Source organism: Stegodyphus dumicola, chromosome 11 (assembly GCF_044657685.1).
Source record: "Stegodyphus dumicola isolate Sdum_Otavi_A_Nest chromosome 11, ASM4465768v1".
Taxonomy (NCBI): domain Eukaryota; kingdom Metazoa; phylum Arthropoda; class Arachnida; order Araneae; family Eresidae; genus Stegodyphus; species Stegodyphus dumicola.
This window is the reverse complement of record NC_140778.1, coordinates 70,621,822-70,640,350: the sequence shown is the minus strand read 5'-3', so window position 1 is coordinate 70,640,350 and position 18,529 is coordinate 70,621,822. Positions and strand designations below refer to the sequence as shown.

At 31.4% G+C, this 18,529-nt stretch overlaps 3 non-coding genes across 3 annotated transcripts; all 3 read left to right on the top strand.

Moving 5' to 3' along the window:
- The first annotated feature begins 2,326 nt into the window (after window positions 1–2,326).
- LOC146994089 (U5 spliceosomal RNA) lies at window positions 2,327–2,444 on the top strand. The gene has a single exon (XR_015044205.1). It is a non-coding gene; the product is annotated as a U5 spliceosomal RNA (small nuclear RNA).
- Window positions 2,445–10,080: 7,636 nt separating this feature from the next.
- LOC146994088 (U5 spliceosomal RNA) lies at window positions 10,081–10,198 on the top strand. The gene has a single exon (XR_015044204.1). It is a non-coding gene; the product is annotated as a U5 spliceosomal RNA (small nuclear RNA).
- Window positions 10,199–17,874: 7,676 nt separating this feature from the next.
- Window positions 17,875–17,992, top strand: LOC146994087 (U5 spliceosomal RNA). The gene has a single exon (XR_015044203.1). It is a non-coding gene; the product is annotated as a U5 spliceosomal RNA (small nuclear RNA).
- Window positions 17,993–18,529: the final 537 nt, after the last annotated feature.

The window sequence follows — 18,529 nt, the reverse complement described above, 5'->3', positions numbered from 1 at the left end:
ATAAACTGGAGAAACATTATCCTGAAGTTAACAGAGAAGCAATTCGTTTATTTTGCAGAGTGCGAACGTTTATTAGAATATGTTTCTTAAATAGAAATGCATATGTTTTTTCCCAAAGCAAAGCAACACAAAAGGTAAAAAAATGGATTGCTTCGAATGTGACAGCCAATAAATAATGTTTCAACAACTTGTAGTTGCATTGCGACTGTACAAGTAAGTATATATAATATGTTTTGATTTGTATTTCTAAATGACATTTTAGAAGTTAATAGCGTAAAGCATATTTCAGATGAGAACTAATTCTGTTAAGTTATTGTTACAGTTATTTTTATTGTATTCTCTGTTATTATTGATTCGATTTTGTGCTAGCTTAGCATTCCAGACAATATATATATATATAAAGTATAACATTAAAGTAATAATGGCATAAGAAGACCTGTCCCCTTAACTCCCACTTCTGAAAAATTAAATAATTTTTTTAGGTACTGTGAGTAAAGTTGTTTTGTCTAAATTAAGATAAGAACCTTACATGTATTTATTTAAATGAAATATTGATGTAAGCCTAAGTTACAAAATTAATAATATTAATATAAATTTGTTATTAATTAATTTATTAATATAAAGAATATATATATTGAATCGTGAGAAAAATATGCGAATGTAAAATTTACAATTACGCTGAAATTCAAACTTAGATTAGCAGAAATTTTGCCATATATAACCATACATGTTTAAAACTGTGCCAATTTAAGGTTGTTTATTGATTAATTTTAAATAGCTGTTATTATAGTTATCTTAGAAGCAGTAGTACAGTTCTCTTAGTTAAAATGCAGATAAAGAAATGATTAGAAACAAACAGGCATTTAAAGAAAAAAAGAAAAAAAAAAAAGATCCCTGCAAATTAAAAAAAAAAAAAAAACTTTATGCTAAGAGTAGCGGATTTTATCTATTATTTTAAAATGGAATAAGTACTATTAAATTTTTTAATGTTCAATATAGAATGCATACTGCAGTAACATTGTCTCTTCCAAATTATAGTTATCTTTCACACACAGCTAATTTTAAACGCTGGTTCTTCAAATTTAAAACGCTAATTTCTATGTTGTCAATTGCATCTTTGCTCAGTGGCATCATTGCTACGTCATCATTCCCCACTGTCTGTTTCAAGGGGAAAAGCTCTCTCCCTTCTCTTTTAAGTCCTGGGAACTGTAGTTTCAACTCTAGATGCTCCGCACTTATTTCCCGCCTTGTATTAGAAATGGGTGTACCGTCCCCCCTGCACAGTTCCAATTTGCTTTTTGACTTGAAAATAATCTATTTTTCTGGGCTCAGTTCTAGTTATTTCACTCTGCAGGCGATGGCCTGATTAACTGGTAAAAGTACATTTGATGAAGAAAATGAGCTTCCTTCAATCACTAAAAATGTTTCCAACTCAGAGCCCTGGAAGGTGTATCTTTTATGCATCCAATTAGAGGATGCGATCTAATTTTTCACTACTTTTTTTATTGATAACAGAATTTGTAGAACATGCATTCGCATTTTCATAAGATTCGCACATAGAAACTTTACAGGCAAGCAAAAAAGAATTGAATTGAGCAAAATGAACTGGATTTTTTTCTTTTTCTCTGAATGATAGAATTTGAAAAATATCGTTAAGGCGTGGTCAGGTACCAAAAACTGGTACGAAAACTTCCAAAACTGGTGACAAAAATTGGTACGAAATTTTATCGAATTAATCATTCTGTTTAGGTGATATTTGCCAACATATAGGAAAAAAGATAGTGTCATATAAAAAAAGTTATTCTAAAAACGTTTATTCCGTAAATAAGATGCATAACATACGCCATTTATTAATTATACTTAATATAGAGTTGTAAAAACATCCGATGGTTTAAATAATAGTATGTCAGGCCTTACCAGATTTCAGTCAGCTTATAAAAAATGTAAGTTACTATGTTAATTGAAATTTACTATGTAAAAGTAAGTTAAGAAATTTATGAAAAATTCTTATGCTAAGGTTCTAGACGAGATTATGCTTCGAATATAAAATTGTCATTTGTCACCAACAGCAACTGCATTAATTTAAATTAAACAAATAACAAATTCCCGTCTGATTTTAGTAACATCCGTAAATAAATAAATTCAAACTAAAAAATGCAATACTTTTAAGATTAATAAGTGAGATTAATTAATTCTTGACTGTTTATTTGAAGAAATGGTTCTAAGAATGATTAACCTCAAACAAAAACTAATATTTATAGTCACTATCTACCAGTTTTTGTACTGACAGAAGTAAATTTTAGATGTTTTTCAAACTTTTTTTGTTATGTCTGGTTTCCCTTCATCACTCGAGTTAATCTTTCGTCTTTTACTAAAGATTACCGTGGAGAGGAACATTATAATGAGCTTGAAAGTATTTTTGGAATCCCGCTTTGTGGTGGGATGTAGTTAAAGAAAAGAACCCAACATGTGTAGTAAGTGATTACGCGTTGAGTAAAATGCCATTTTCGGCCTATTGCGCACATGATTAGTATTATGTGAATATATGTTGGGATTTCTTTGAATTGAGAAATGATTTCCTGTAAAGTGAAATCGCATCCTAGCAAAATAAAATCCATAAACATGAATTTCGCTAAGTAAATTCAAGGAAGTGATAGCAAAGAATCTGTAGGGAGTTAAGTATATGAGAATAATCGAGTAGAATCTGAAACAAACACATAAAATTATTGCAAGGTGATAGAATAAAATAGTTCTTTAAAAGAAAGGAATTTGATAGTAAGCACTTTAGATTAAAAGGAGAAATAAAAATATAATTTAAATGGAATTAGATGACAAATTGAAATCAAAATACTGAGAAAAATTTATTAACTAGTGTTTTAAGAAATAGAATAAAATTAATGAACGTATAATTAATAAAAACTATTCCCGAGCATTCAGCGCAAGTGAAGTAAGGAAGGGCCACACCTGGCCTTCGCGGCGCACTCTTCGGGAACCGTCTAGGCTAAAGAGATACTTTGGCATGTTCTTATAACAGCTAAACTAAACCAGTGGGCGGGGCGTGCGTCACCGACATGTCCGCAAGAAAGAGTAGGGACGATCTGGTTTACTTTAACACTGAAACCTATAACGTTTGTTATCACATAACTGTTTTTAATTATTAAATGTAGTACGTTGTATAGTGATGAGATTATGAAAGTCACAGTTAAAGCACTTTTTACTGCATTTCGCGCATTTTTTTCACGCATAATTCTTGGTAAAACGGTAAAAACTCTAAGCACAAAATTTATGAACCTAATATTGCGTAAAAATTAAGTAAAATTTAATAAGGTTGATAGTACGTGATGCTTTGAAATAAATAACGTAAAATTAAACAAGATCGGATAATTTTTTTAAAAAATTTAATGAACATTTTCAGGAAGTGATTTTCAAAACTATAATAACATTGGAAAACGATCATTTATTTGAATATATCATCATTAAAGTATTAACATTAAAGTGCATTATTTATTTTAGTAATTTATAAAATTCGGAGCATAAAATTTTCTGAGTGTAATGAAGGGGGAAAAAAAAAAGATCAAATCTAGAAGAATCTAGAAGCACTTAGATTTTATATTACGCACAAAAGGAACTGTTTCTTTAACGTTTTGTGCGTTACCTATATTTATTGAATATCATGTTCTTCGCCCGTAAACCACATACATTTGAAAACAGCATATTTTTAGAATTTCCGCACTGGAGATAAAGCTGTTATTTTCCGTACAGCGCTCGCTCTGAACACGTTGTGTTTGTTAATCAAAAATTCGTCAAAGTTTTAAAAAATATGAAATAGATTAAAACAAATTCGAAATTCGACCGTCCAGAGGCCCATGTTGGGGTGGAAGATTACATCATTCAAAATTTGATGGCTCTAGATACCGTCGTTTTTGTCACAGTGCGAGAAACATGCATGTATTCATGCAGATTCTTCTATATTTAATTTCTTTAAATATAACACAGGGCGATAATATTTGGTAACAACAATTTGCAAGAAAACACGACTTTTATAGTGAAACAGAACAAAATGCCGCTTCGAGCTAATAAATTAAATTAACAATAAATAAAAAATCTTATGCAGAACTTTATAGGTAGGCAGAAAAGAATTGAATTGAACAGAATGAACTGGAAATTATTTTTTCTCTAAATGATAGAATTATTTTGAAAGAAATCGTTAAGGCATGGTCTTAAAAAGGACAATCTGCTGCTGATGTCTTGGCTCTGCATTTTCTGACTTTTGAAGAAATGCTGCGTAGGGCCTGATATTAATGTCCTCATCCAGTATTTTATAGGCAAAGATGTCCGAAAGGCAGGCTGACGTATTTCTGATGGCCTAGTAATAAAATTTTGAATTTAGTCTGTGCAGAAACCAGGAGAGGAGCTCAAATTTCAGGTAATCGTGAAGACTTTTATTTCGTACAAAGTTCGGGGCTCCAGTGATAATCCCGAGAATCTTATTTTGTATAATCTGCAGAGACTGGATATCCTTTTAGCTGGCATTTGTCCATCCTTTTAGCTGGCTAAGGAGATAAGACACATGGAGATGTTCTTGCTGCCAACTGGAAACCAAAAATGGTGGAAAACATAGCCTTAATAGGCGTGGCTTAGAAAAAGTAATGCGCATGTGCGAGCTTCTTTAGACAATGACACTGAGTTTAAAGTGCTTGCCTAGGTGCTTTACAATACCTATAAAGGGAAGCTAGTACATGTTGCCAATTTTGATATATAAATAGATAAATTCAGGTAAACTCACTTAGTTTCCTGTGTCTGTTGTTTATTAATACCGAGAAACATTTCATTTGTAAAATTTAATGTTATTTTTCATAGTAATTTTTTAAGTGCCATTCACAAATGATAAAGTTAAATAAATACATTATATTTTTACACTTAAAAACATAATGGACTCCTTCTCATTGCCATGATACAGGGATAAATAGAAGGGCTAGCTCATTCCTTTTTCCGACTCCTCGTCGACGCGAGACTCATGGAGGGGGTGAACTGGAAGTAATCTGACGTGTCTCTGTTGCACCTGCTCTGATTTCGCGCGTTTAAAACTGTAGTTTCATTCAGTTGCGAGACGATTTTCTGGAGGTCGCATATCCCAAATTAATTTTAATCATACCTATTTATTTTCTAATAATGCAAGTATTTAATAATTTGTGTACTATAGTTTTAGTCCGTTTTCCTTTTAAATTCTATGTTTAAAGTATTCTTCATGTAATATGGCTTCTTGTGCTCTAGCAACGTGCCGTAACACTTATAGAAATAGGAGAGGAAGAGATATTGTTTTTCATGCTTTCCCAAAGGACAGTTTGCTTTTGTCGAAAGAATGGATACATAAATGTCGAAGGCAGGATTCTATTAATGTGAAAAACGCAAGAATTTGCAGGGAACATTTTCTGTGCAGTGATTATGAAGATGACGTGAGAAATCGCTTGATTGTATTGCAAAAAAAAAAAAAAAAAAAAAAAAAACTGTTGAAATGCAATACTGCGCCAGAAGTAAATTTATCGTGTGCAGTGAACGAAATAACACCAAGAAATCGGATACATTTGAAAAGAAAACTAATGCAGAGTGCTTTTGAAAGACTACATGAATTTAGCCTAAAGAAAATTTATTTTGAGGCCGAGAACAAAATTGAAGCCGATGATAATAAATCAAATGTGAATGATTTTGAAATAAAACTTACAAAAGACAATGCCCTATGTGACAATATCCCTGAATGCCCTAAGTGTAAAGATAAACAAGAATGTATTCATAATTTGAAGAACAAAATAATATCCTTAGAAAATTGTAATAAAATATTGAAAAATAGAGAAAAGAAAAAATTTAGAACGTTTGCTCAGCGACAAAGAAGGTGGACGACATCTAGAAAGAAATTTGTATCGGAAATTCAGAAATTAAAATCCCGAACAGCAAAATTTAGGGAAAAAAAAAAATAAAACAGAAAAGATCACAGAATTTGGAAAAATGTCTAAAGCATATTTTTACAAAGACGGAGATTAACGCATTGCTAGAGAAGAAGGAAAAGATCATGTGGACTAGTGAAGATATTTCACGTTGCATTGTCATAAGAGCTCTGTCATCTAAAAGCTACGATTTTTGGAAAGAAAAAATGGGAATTCCTTTATCTAGCACTAGCACATTAAATGTGCGCTAAATTTTCATGTAGTTCAGGAATTCAGAGTGATGTTCTTGCTGTAATGAAGGAAAGATGCGAATATTTGAATTCTGTAGAAAAAATTTGCGTTCTCAGTTTCGACGAATAGCACGTAGATTCTAAACTGTGCTATGACTCTAAACTGGACCAAATTCTCGGTCCTTTTCAAAAAGTGCAGTTTGTTTTAATCAGAGCTCTCATTTCGCGGTGGAAACAACCAATATTGTTTGATTTTAACACTCCAATGAAGAAAGAATTTCTTTTTTCACTCATAAGACATATTCAATAATCTGGAGTAGAAGTGAAAGCAACCGTATCTGATTAAGGAGGATCTAGTAATTTGCGGAAAGAGTTACAGATTTCGATTAATAGTTCTCAGTTTCCAAATCCAGTATTGCAAACGAAAAAAATATGGGTTTTTGCAGATTTAGCGCACCCGCCGCAATTTACTGAGAAACCACTTTTTAGATAAAGGACTTATTTTAGAAAATGGAACTGTTTTAAAATGGTGATATTATTAAAGAGGTTTTAAATAAAGATTCAGGAAAAATTAAATTGCGTCATAAGCTAAAACCAAATTATTTAATGGTCAAGGGAAACGAGAGACAAAAGGTCGCTCCAGCGAAAACATTATTTTCAAGAACTACCGCAAAAGGTGTACTCCACTCACAGGAAATAAAAAGCATCCGACTTTTTTGAGTTAATCGACAAATTTTTCGATATTATGAATAGTGCCAAACCATACCCTCCTTCAGATAATACTTAAAGCAGCATTTGGATTAAATGAACATCATGAAAAAAAAATTCAAGTTTTGGAATTACTGAAGAAATTCATTGGTTGATTAAGAGTTCAGGGAAAAGCCAACTTACTGCCTTTCCAAAAAGGAATAATAATTTCAATAAATTCTCTTTTTGGCCTACACCAGGATTTGAAATCATCGTATGACGCTAAATGTATTTAAACTCTAGCTTAACTCAGGGTTCACTTGAAAGTCTCTTTATTCAGATTCGTAGGCTTGGTAGGTTTAATGACCATCCATCACCTAGTGAAGTTATACGCCGCTTAAAGCCATTAATACTCGCTAATAAGCTGCCAAATTTGTCTTCAAAAGTATCCATGGCTAAAGAAAGCAGAAATATTGATTCATATTTAACATCAGAAATACTTGAAAGGGCTTTCAAAACTGAGGAGGAAGATGCTTTTTCATTAAATGCTATTGATGATTTGGATTTGGATTTCATAGAGGAACCATCTATGGCTTGGGAATTAGAATTGAATTCCGACAGACAATTTTCGACCCCCGAAAAGAAGCATTAACATATGTTGCAGGTTATATTGCCTATCGTGTGCGAGACAAAGACCCATCATTGGGAACAATATCTAAAAATAGTGCTCCTGAACCAATATTTAATTCAGAATTGATTAAATTATTGTCCTTAGGAAGTTCGACTACACCTTCTCATTCAAGGATGAATACAGTTTATGAGTTCGAAAACATATTTTGTGCAGTTCATGGTACAACTTAGTATAAATGGAAGCATGTAATTGGCTCTTTAATTAATAAACTGGAGAAACATTATCCTGAAGTTAACAGAGAAGCAATTCGTTTATTTTGCAGAGTGCGAACGTTTATTAGAATATGTTTCTTAAATAGAAATGCATATGTTTTTTCCCAAAGCAAAGCAACACAAAAGGTAAAAAAATGGATTGCTTCGAATGTGACAGCCAATAAATAATGTTTCAACAACTTATAGTTGCATTGCGACTGTACAAGTAAGTATATATAATATGTTTTGATTTGTATTTCTAAATGACATTTTAGAAGTTAATAGCGTAAAGCATATTTCAGATGAGAACTAATTCTGTTAAGTTATTGTTACAGTTATTTTTATTGTATTCTCTGTTATTATTGATTCGATTTTGTGCTAGCTTAGCATTCCAGACAATATATATATATATAAAGTATAACATTAAAGTAATAATGGCATAAGAAGACCTGTCCCCTTAACTCCCACTTCTGAAAAATTAAATAATTTTTTTAGGTACTGTGAGTAAAGTTGTTTTGTCTAAATTAAGATAAGAACCTTACATGTATTTATTTAAATGAAATATTGATGTAAGCCTAAGTTACAAAATTAATAATATTAATATAAATTTGTTATTAATTAATTTATTAATATAAAGAATATATATATTGAATCGTGAGAAAAATATGCGAATGTAAAATTTACAATTACGCTGAAATTCAAACTTAGATTAGCAGAAATTTTGCCATATATAACCATACATGTTTAAAACTGTGCCAATTTAAGGTTGTTTATTGATTAATTTTAAATAGCTGTTATTATAGTTATCTTAGAAGCAGTAGTACAGTTCTCTTAGTTAACATGCAGATAAAAGAAATGATTAGAAACAAACAGGCATTTAAAGAAAAAAAGAAAAAAAAAAAAGATCCCTGCAAATTAAAAAAAAAAAAAAACTTTATGCTAAGAGTAGCGGATTTTATCTATTATTTTAAAATGGAATAAGTACTATTAAATTTTTTAATGTTCAATATAGAATGCATACTGCAGTAACATTGTCTCTTCCAAATTATAGTTATCTTTCACACACAGCTAATTTTAAACGCTGGTTCTTCAAATTTAAAACGCTAATTTCTATGTTGTCAATTGCATCTTTGCTCAGTGGCATCATTGCTACGTCATCATTCCCCACTGTCTGTTTCAAGGGGAAAAGCTCTCTCCCTTCTCTTTTAAGTCCTGGGAACTGTAGTTTCAACTCTAGATGCTCCGCACTTATTTCCCGCCTTGTATTAGAAATGGGTGTACCGTCCCCCCTGCACAGTTCCAATTTGCTTTTTGACTTGAAAATAATCTATTTTTCTGGGCTCAGTTCTAGTTATTTCACTCTGCAGGCGATGGCCTGATTAACTGGTAAAAGTACATTTGATGAAGAAAATGAGCTTCCTTCAATCACTAAAAATGTTTCCAACTCAGAGCCCTGGAAGGTGTATCTTTTATGCATCCAATTAGAGGATGCGATCTAATTTTTCACTACTTTTTTTATTGATAACAGAATTTGTAGAACATGCATTCGCATTTTCATAAGATTCGCACATAGAAACTTTACAGGCAAGCAAAAAAGAATTGAATTGAGCAAAATGAACTGGATTTTTTTCTTTTTCTCTGAATGATAGAATTTGAAAAATATCGTTAAGGCGTGGTCAGGTACCAAAAACTGGTACGAAAACTTCCAAAACTGGTGACAAAAATTGGTACGAAATTTTATCGAATTAATCATTCTGTTTAGGTGATATTTGCCAACATATAGGAAAAAAGATAGTGTCATATAAAAAAAGTTATTCTAAAAACGTTTATTCCGTAAATAAGATGCATAACATACGCCATTTATTAATTATACTTAATATAGAGTTGTAAAAACATCCGATGGTTTAAATAATAGTATGTCAGGCCTTACCAGATTTCAGTCAGCTTATAAAAAATGTAAGTTACTATGTTAATTGAAATTTACTATGTAAAAGTAAGTTAAGAAATTTATGAAAAATTCTTATGCTAAGGTTCTAGACGAGATTATGCTTCGAATATAAAATTGTCATTTGTCACCAACAGCAACTGCATTAATTTAAATTAAACAAATAACAAATTCCCGTCTGATTTTAGTAACATCCGTAAATAAATAAATTCAAACTAAAAAATGCAATACTTTTAAGATTAATAAGTGAGATTAATTAATTCTTGACTGTTTATTTGAAGAAATGGTTCTAAGAATGATTAATCTCAAACAAAAACTAATATTTATAGTCACTATCTACCAGTTTTTGTACTGACAGAAGTAAATTTTAGATGTTTTTCAAACTTTTTTTGTTATGTCTGGTTTCCCTTCATCACTCGAGTTAATCTTTCGTCTTTTACTAAAGATTACCGTGGAGAGGAACATTATAATGAGCTTGAAAGTATTTTTGGAATCCCGCTTTGTGGTGGGATGTAGTTAAAGAAAAGAACCCAACATGTGTAGTAAGTGATTACGCGTTGAGTAAAATGCCATTTTCGGCCTATTGCGCACATGATTAGTATTATGTGAATATATGTTGGGATTTCTTTGAATTGAGAAATGATTTCCTGTAAAGTGAAATCGCATCCTAGCAAAATAAAATCCATAAACATGAATTTCGCTAAGTAAATTCAAGGAAGTGATAGCAAAGAATCTGTAGGGAGTTAAGTATATGAGAATAATCGAGTAGAATCTGAAACAAACACATAAAATTATTGCAAGGTGATAGAATAAAATAGTTCTTTAAAAGAAAGGAATTTGATAGTAAGCACTTTAGATTAAAAGGAGAAATAAAAATATAATTTAAATGGAATTAGATGACAAATTGAAATCAAAATACTGAGAAAAATTTATTAACTAGTGTTTTAAGAAATAGAATAAAATTAATGAACGTATAATTAATAAAAATTATTCCCGAGCATTCAGCGCAAGTGAAGTAAGGAAGGGCCACACCTGGCCTTCGCGGCGCACTCTTCGGGAACCGTCTAGGCTAAAGAGATACTTTGGCATGTTCTTATAACAGCTAAACTAAACCAGTGGGCGGGGCGTGCGTCACCGACATGTCCGCAAGAAAGAGTAGGGACGATCTGGTTTACTTTAACACTGAAACCTATAACGTTTGTTATCACATAACTGTTTTTAATTATTAAATGTAGTACGTTGTATAGTGATGAGATTATGAAAGTCACAGTTAAAGCACTTTTTACTGCATTTCGCGCATTTTTTTCACGCATAATTCTTGGTAAAACGGTAAAAACTCTAAGCACAAAATTTATGAACCTAATATTGCGTAAAAATTAAGTAAAATTTAATAAGGTTGATAGTACGTGATGCTTTGAAATAAATAACGTAAAATTAAACAAGATCGGATAATTTTTTTAAAAAATTTAATGAACATTTTCAGGAAGTGATTTTCAAAACTATAATAACATTGGAAAACGATCATTTATTTGAATATATCATCATTAAAGTATTAACATTAAAGTGCATTATTTATTTTAGTAATTTATAAAATTCGGAGCATAAAATTTTCTGAGTGTAATGAAGGGGGAAAAAAAAAAGATCAAATCTAGAAGAATCTAGAAGCACTTAGATTTTATATTACGCACAAAAGGAACTGTTTCTTTAACGTTTTGTGCGTTACCTATATTTATTGAATATCATGTTCTTCGCCCGTAAACCACATACATTTGAAAACAGCATATTTTTAGAATTTCCGCACTGGAGATAAAGCTGTTATTTTCCGTACAGCGCTCGCTCTGAACACGTTGTGTTTGTTAATCAAAAATTCGTCAAAGTTTTAAAAAATATGAAATAGATTAAAACAAATTCGAAATTCGACCGTCCAGAGGCCCATGTTGGGGTGGAAGATTACATCATTCAAAATTTGATGGCTCTAGATACCGTCGTTTTTGTCACAGTGCGAGAAACATGCATGTATTCATGCAGATTCTTCTATATTTAATTTCTTTAAATATAACACAGGGCGATAATATTTGGTAACAACAATTTGCAAGAAAACACGACTTTTATAGTGAAACAGAACAAAATGCCGCTTCGAGCTAATAAATTAAATTAACAATAAATAAAAAATCTTATGCAGAACTTTATAGGTAGGCAGAAAAGAATTGAATTGAACAGAATGAACTGGAAATTATTTTTTCTCTAAATGATAGAATTATTTTGAAAGAAATCGTTAAGGCATGGTCTTAAAAAGGACAATCTGCTGCTGATGTCTTGGCTCTGCATTTTCTGACTTTTGAAGAAATGCTGCGTAGGGCCTGATATTAATGTCCTCATCCAGTATTTTATAGGCAAAGATGTCCGAAAGGCAGGCTGACGTATTTCTGATGGCCTAGTAATAAAATTTTGAATTTAGTCTGTGCAGAAACCAGGAGAGGAGCTCAAATTTCAGGTAATCGTGAAGACTTTTATTTCGTACAAAGTTCGGGGCTCCAGTGATAATCCCGAGAATCTTATTTTGTATAATCTGCAGAGACTGGATATCCTTTTAGCTGGCATTTGTCCATCCTTTTAGCTGGCTAAGGAGATAAGACACATGGAGATGTTCTTGCTGCCAACTGGAAACCAAAAATGGTGGAAAACATAGCCTTAATAGGCGTGGCTTAGAAAAAGTAATGCGCATGTGCGAGCTTCTTTAGACAATGACACTGAGTTTAAAGTGCTTGCCTAGGTGCTTTACAATACCTATAAAGGGAAGCTAGTACATGTTGCCAATTTTGATATATAAATAGATAAATTCAGGTAAACTCACTTAGTTTCCTGTGTCTGTTGTTTATTAATACCGAGAAACATTTCATTTGTAAAATTTAATGTTATTTTTCATAGTAATTTTTTAAGTGCCATTCACAAATGATAAAGTTAAATAAATACATTATATTTTTACACTTAAAAACATAATGGACTCCTTCTCATTGCCATGATACAGGGATAAATAGAAGGGCTAGCTCATTCCTTTTTCCGACTCCTCGTCGACGCGAGACTCATGGAGGGGGTGAACTGGAAGTAATCTGACGTGTCTCTGTTGCACCTGCTCTGATTTCGCGCGTTTAAAACTGTAGTTTCATTCAGTTGCGAGACGATTTTCTGGAGGTCGCATATCCCAAATTAATTTTAATCATACCTATTTATTTTCTAATAATGCAAGTATTTAATAATTTGTGTACTATAGTTTTAGTCAGTTTTCCTTTTAAATTCTATGTTTAAAGTATTCTTTATGTAATATGGCTTCTTGTGCTCTAGCAACGTGCCGTAACACTTATAGAAATAGGAGAGGAAGAGATATTGTTTTTCATGCTTTCCCAAAGGACAGTTTGCTTTTGTCGAAAGAATGGATACATAAATGTCGAAGGCAGGATTCTATTAATGTGAAAAACGCAAGAATTTGCAGGGAACATTTTCTGTGCAGTGATTATGAAGATGACTTGAGAAATCGCTTGATTGTATTGCCAAAAAAAAAAAAAAAAAAAAAAAAAAAGAAAAAAAGAAAAGAAAAAAAAAACCTGTTGAAATGCAATACTGCGCCAGAAGTAAATTTATCGTGTGCAGTGAACGAAATAACACCAAGAAATCGGAGACATTTGAAAAGAAAACTAATGCAGAGTGCTTTTGAAAGACTACATGAATTTAGCCTAAAGAAAATTTATTTTGAGGCCGAGAACAAAATTGAAGCCGATGATAATAAATCAAATGTGAATGATTTTGAAATAAAACTTACAAAAGACAATGCCCTATGTGACAATATCCCTGAATGCCCTAAGTGTAAAGATAAACAAGAATGTATTCATAATTTGAAGAACAAAATAATATCCTTAGAAAATTCTAATAAAATATTGAAAAATAGAGAAAAGAAAAAATTTAGAACGTTTGCTCAGCGACAAAGAAGGTGGACGACATCTAGAAAGAAATTTGTATCGGAAATTCAGAAATTAAAATCCCGAACAGCAAAATTTAGGGGAAAAAAAAAAAAAAAAAAAAAAAAAAAAACAGAAAAGATCACAGAATTTGGAAAAATGTCTAAAGCATATTTTTACAAAGACGGAGATTAACGCATTGCTAGAGAAGAAGGAAAAGATCATGTGGACTAGTGAAGATATTTCACGTTGCATTGTCATAAGAGCTCTGTCATCTAAAAGCTACGATTTTTGGAAAGAAAAAATGGGAATTCCTTTATCTAGCACTAGCACATTAAATGTGCGCTAAATTTTCATGTAGTTCAGGAATTCAGAGTGATGTTCTTGCTGTAATGAAGGAAAGATGCGAATATTTGAATTCTGTAGAAAAAATTTGCGTTCTCAGTTTCGACGAATAGCACGTAGATTCTAAACTGTGCTATGACTCTAAACTGGACCAAATTCTCGGTCCTTTTCAAAAAGTGCAGTTTGTTTTAATCAGAGGTCTCATTTCGCGGTGGAAACAACCAATATTGTTTGATTTTAACACTCCAATGAAGAAAGAATTTCTTTTTTCACTCATAAGACATATTCAATAATCTGGAGTAGAAGTGAAAGCAACCGTGTCTGATTAAGGAGGATCTAGTAATTTGCGGAAAGAGTTACAGATTTCGATTAATAGTTCTCAGTTTCCAAATCCAGTATTGCAAACGAAAAAAATATGGGTTTTTGCAGATTTAGCGCACCCGCCGCAATTTACTGAGAAACCACTTTTTAGATAAAGGACTTATTTTAGAAAATGGAACTGTTTTAAAATGGTGATATTATTAAAGAGGTTTTAAATAAAGATTCAGGAAAAATTAAATTGCGTCATAAGCTAAAACCAAATTATTTAATGGTCAAGGGAAACGAGAGACAAAAGGTCGCTCCAGCGAAAACATTATTTTCAAGAACTACCGCAAAAGGTGTACTCCACTCACAGGAAATAAAAAGCATCCGACTTTTTTGAGTTAATCGACAAATTTTTCGATATTATGAATAGTGCCAAACCATACCCTCCTTCAGATAATACTTAAAGCAGCATTTGGATTAAATGAACATCATGAAAAAAAAATTCAAGTTTTGGAATTACTGAAGAAATTCATTGGTTGATTAAGAGTTCAGGGAAAAGCCAACTTACTGCCTTTCCAAAAAGGAATAATAATTTCAATAAATTCTCTTTTTGGCCTACACCAGGATTTGAAATCATCGTATGACGCTAAATGTATTTAAACTCTAGCTTAACTCAGGGTTCACTTGAAAGTCTCTTTATTCAGATTCGTAGGCTTGGTAGGTTTAATGACCATCCATCACCTAGTGAAGTTATACGCCGCTTAAAGCCATTAATACTCGCTAATAAGCTGCCAAATTTGTCTTCAAAAGTATCCATGGCTAAAGAAAGCAGAAATATTGATTCATATTTAACATCAGAAATACTTGAAAGGGCTTTCAATACTGAGGAGAAAGATGCTTTTCCATTAAATGCTATTGATGATTTGGATTTGGATTTCATAGAGGAACCATCTATGGCTTGGGAATTAGAATTGAATTCCGACAGACAATTTTCGACCCCCGAAAAAGAAGCATTAATATATGTTGCAGGTTATATTGCCTATCGTGTGCGAGATAAAGACCCATCATTGGGAACAATATCTAAAAATAGTGCTCCTGAACCAATATTTAATTCAGAATTGATTAAATTATTGTCCTTAGGAAGTTCGACTACACCTTCTCATTCAAGGATGAATACAGTTTATGAGTTCGAAAACATATTTTGTGCAGTTCATGGTACAACTTAGTATAAATGGAAGCATGTAATTGGCTCTTTAATTAATAAACTGGAGAAACATTATCCTGAAGTTAACAGAGAAGCAATTCGTTTATTTTGCAGAGTGCGAACGTTTATTAGAATATGTTTCTTAAATAGAAATGCATATGTTTTTTCCCAAAGCAAAGCAACACAAAAGGTAAAAAAATGGATTGCTTCGAATGTGACAGCCAATAAATAATGTTTCAACAACTTGTAGTTGCATTGCGACTGTACAAGTAAGTATATATAATATGTTTTGATTTGTATTTCTAAATGACATTTTAGAAGTTAATAGCGTAAAGCATATTTCAGATGAGAACTAATTCTGTTAAGTTATTGTTACAGTTATTTTTATTGTATTCTCTGTTATTATTGATTCGATTTTGTGCTAGCTTAGCATTCCAGACAATATATATATATATAAAGTATAACATTAAAGTAATAATGGCATAAGAAGACCTGTCCCCTTAACTCCCACTTCTGAAAAATTAAATAATTTTTTTAGGTACTGTGAGTAAAGTTGTTTTGTCTAAATTAAGATAAGAACCTTACATGTATTTATTTAAATGAAATATTGATGTAAGCCTAAGTTACAAAATTAATAATATTAATATAAATTTGTTATTAATTAATTTATTAATATAAAGAATATATATATTGAATCGTGAGAAAAATATGCGAATGTAAAATTTACAATTACGCTGAAATTCAAACTTAGATTAGCAGAAATTTTGCCATATATAACCATACATGTTTAAAACTGTGCCAATTTAAGGTTGTTTATTGATTAATTTTAAATAGCTGTTATTATAGTTATCTTAGAAGCAGTAGTACAGTTCTCTTAGTTAACATGCAGATAAAAGAAATGATTAGAAACAAACAGGCATTTAAAGAAAAAAAGAAAAAAAAAAAGATCCCTGCAAATTAAAAAAAAAAAAAACTTTATGCTAAGAGTAGCGGATTTTATCTATTATTTTAAAATGGAATAAGTACTATTAAATTTTTTAATGTTCAATATAGAATGCATACTGCAGTAACATTGTCTCTTCCAAATTATAGTTATCTTTCACACACAGCTAATTTTAAACGCTGGTTCTTCAAATTTAAAACGCTAATTTCTATGTTGTCAATTGCATCTTTGCTCAGTGGCATCATTGCTACGTCATCATTCCCCACTGTCTGTTTCAAGGGGAAAAGCTCTCTCCCTTCTCTTTTAAGTCCTGGGAACTGTAGTTTCAACTCTAGATGCTCCGCACTTATTTCCCGCCTTGTATTAGAAATGGGTGTACCGTCCCCCCTGCACAGTTCCAATTTGCTTTTTGACTTGAAAATAATCTATTTTTCTGGGCTCAGTTCTAGTTATTTCACTCTGCAGGCGATGGCCTGATTAACTGGTAAAAGTACATTTGATGAAGAAAATGAGCTTCCTTCAATCACTAAAAATGTTTCCAACTCAGAGCCCTGGAAGGTGTATCTTTTATGCATCCAATTAGAGGATGCGATCTAATTTTTCACTACTTTTTTTATTGATAACAGAATTTGTAGAACATGCATTCGCATTTTCATAAGATTCGCACATAGAAACTTTACAGGCAAGCAAAAAAGAATTGAATTGAGCAAAATGAACTGGATTTTTTTCTTTTTCTCTGAATGATAGAATTTGAAAAATATCGTTAAGGCGTGGTCAGGTACCAAAAACTGGTACGAAAACTTCCAAAACTGGTGACAAAAATTGGTACGAAATTTTATCGAATTAATCATTCTGTTTAGGTGATATTTGCCAACATATAGGAAAAAAGATAGTGTCATATAAAAAAAGTTATTCTAAAAACGTTTATTCCGTAAATAAGATGCATAACATACGCCATTTATTAATTATACTTAATATAGAGTTGTAAAAACATCCGATGGTTTAAATAATAGTATGTCAGGCCTTACCAGATTTCAGTCAGCTTATAAAAAATGTAAGTTACTATGTTAATTGAAATTTACTATGTAAAAGTAAGTTAAGAAATTTATGAAAAATTCTTATGCTAAGGTTCTAGACGAGATTATGCTTCGAATATAAAATTGTCATTTGTCACCAACAGCAACTGCATTAATTTAAATTAAACAAATAACAAATTCCCGTCTGATTTTAGTAACATCCGTAAATAAATAAATTCAAACTAAAAAATGCAATACTTTTAAGATTAATAAGTGAGATTAATTAATTCTTGACTGTTTATTTGAAGAAATGGTTTTAAGAATGATTAATCTCAAACAAAAACTAATATTTATAGTCACTATCTACCAGTTTTTGTACTGACAGAAGTAAATTTTAGATGTTTTTCAAACTTTTTTTGTTATGTCTGGTTTCCCTTCATCACTCGAGTTAATCTTTCGTCTTTTACTAAAGATTACCGTGGAGAGGAACATTATAATGAGCTTGAAAGTATTTTTGGAATCCCGCTTTGTGGTGGGATGTAGTTAAAGAAAAGAACCCAACATGTGTAGTAAGTGATTACGCGTTGAGTAAAATGCCATTTTCGGCCTATTGCGCACATGATTAGTATTATGTGAATATATGTTGGGATTTCTTTGAATTGAGAAATGATTTCCTGTAAAGTGAAATCGCATCCTAGCAAAATAAAATCCATAAACATGAATTTCGCTAAGTAAATTCAAGGAAGTGATAGCAAAGAATCTGTAGGGAGTTAAGTATATGAGAATAATCGAGTAGAATCTGAAACAAACACATAAAATTATTGCAAGGTGATAGAATAAAATAGTTCTTTAAAAGAAAGGAATTTGATAGTAAGCACTTTAGATTAAAAGGAGAAATAAAAATATAATTTAAATGGAATTAGATGACAAATTGAAATCAAAATACTGAGAAAAATTTATTAACTAGTGTTTTAAGAAATAGAATAAAATTAATGAACGTATAATTAATAAAAATTATTCCCGAGCATTCAGCGCAAGTGAAGTAAGGAAGGGCCACACCTGGCCTTCGCGGCGCA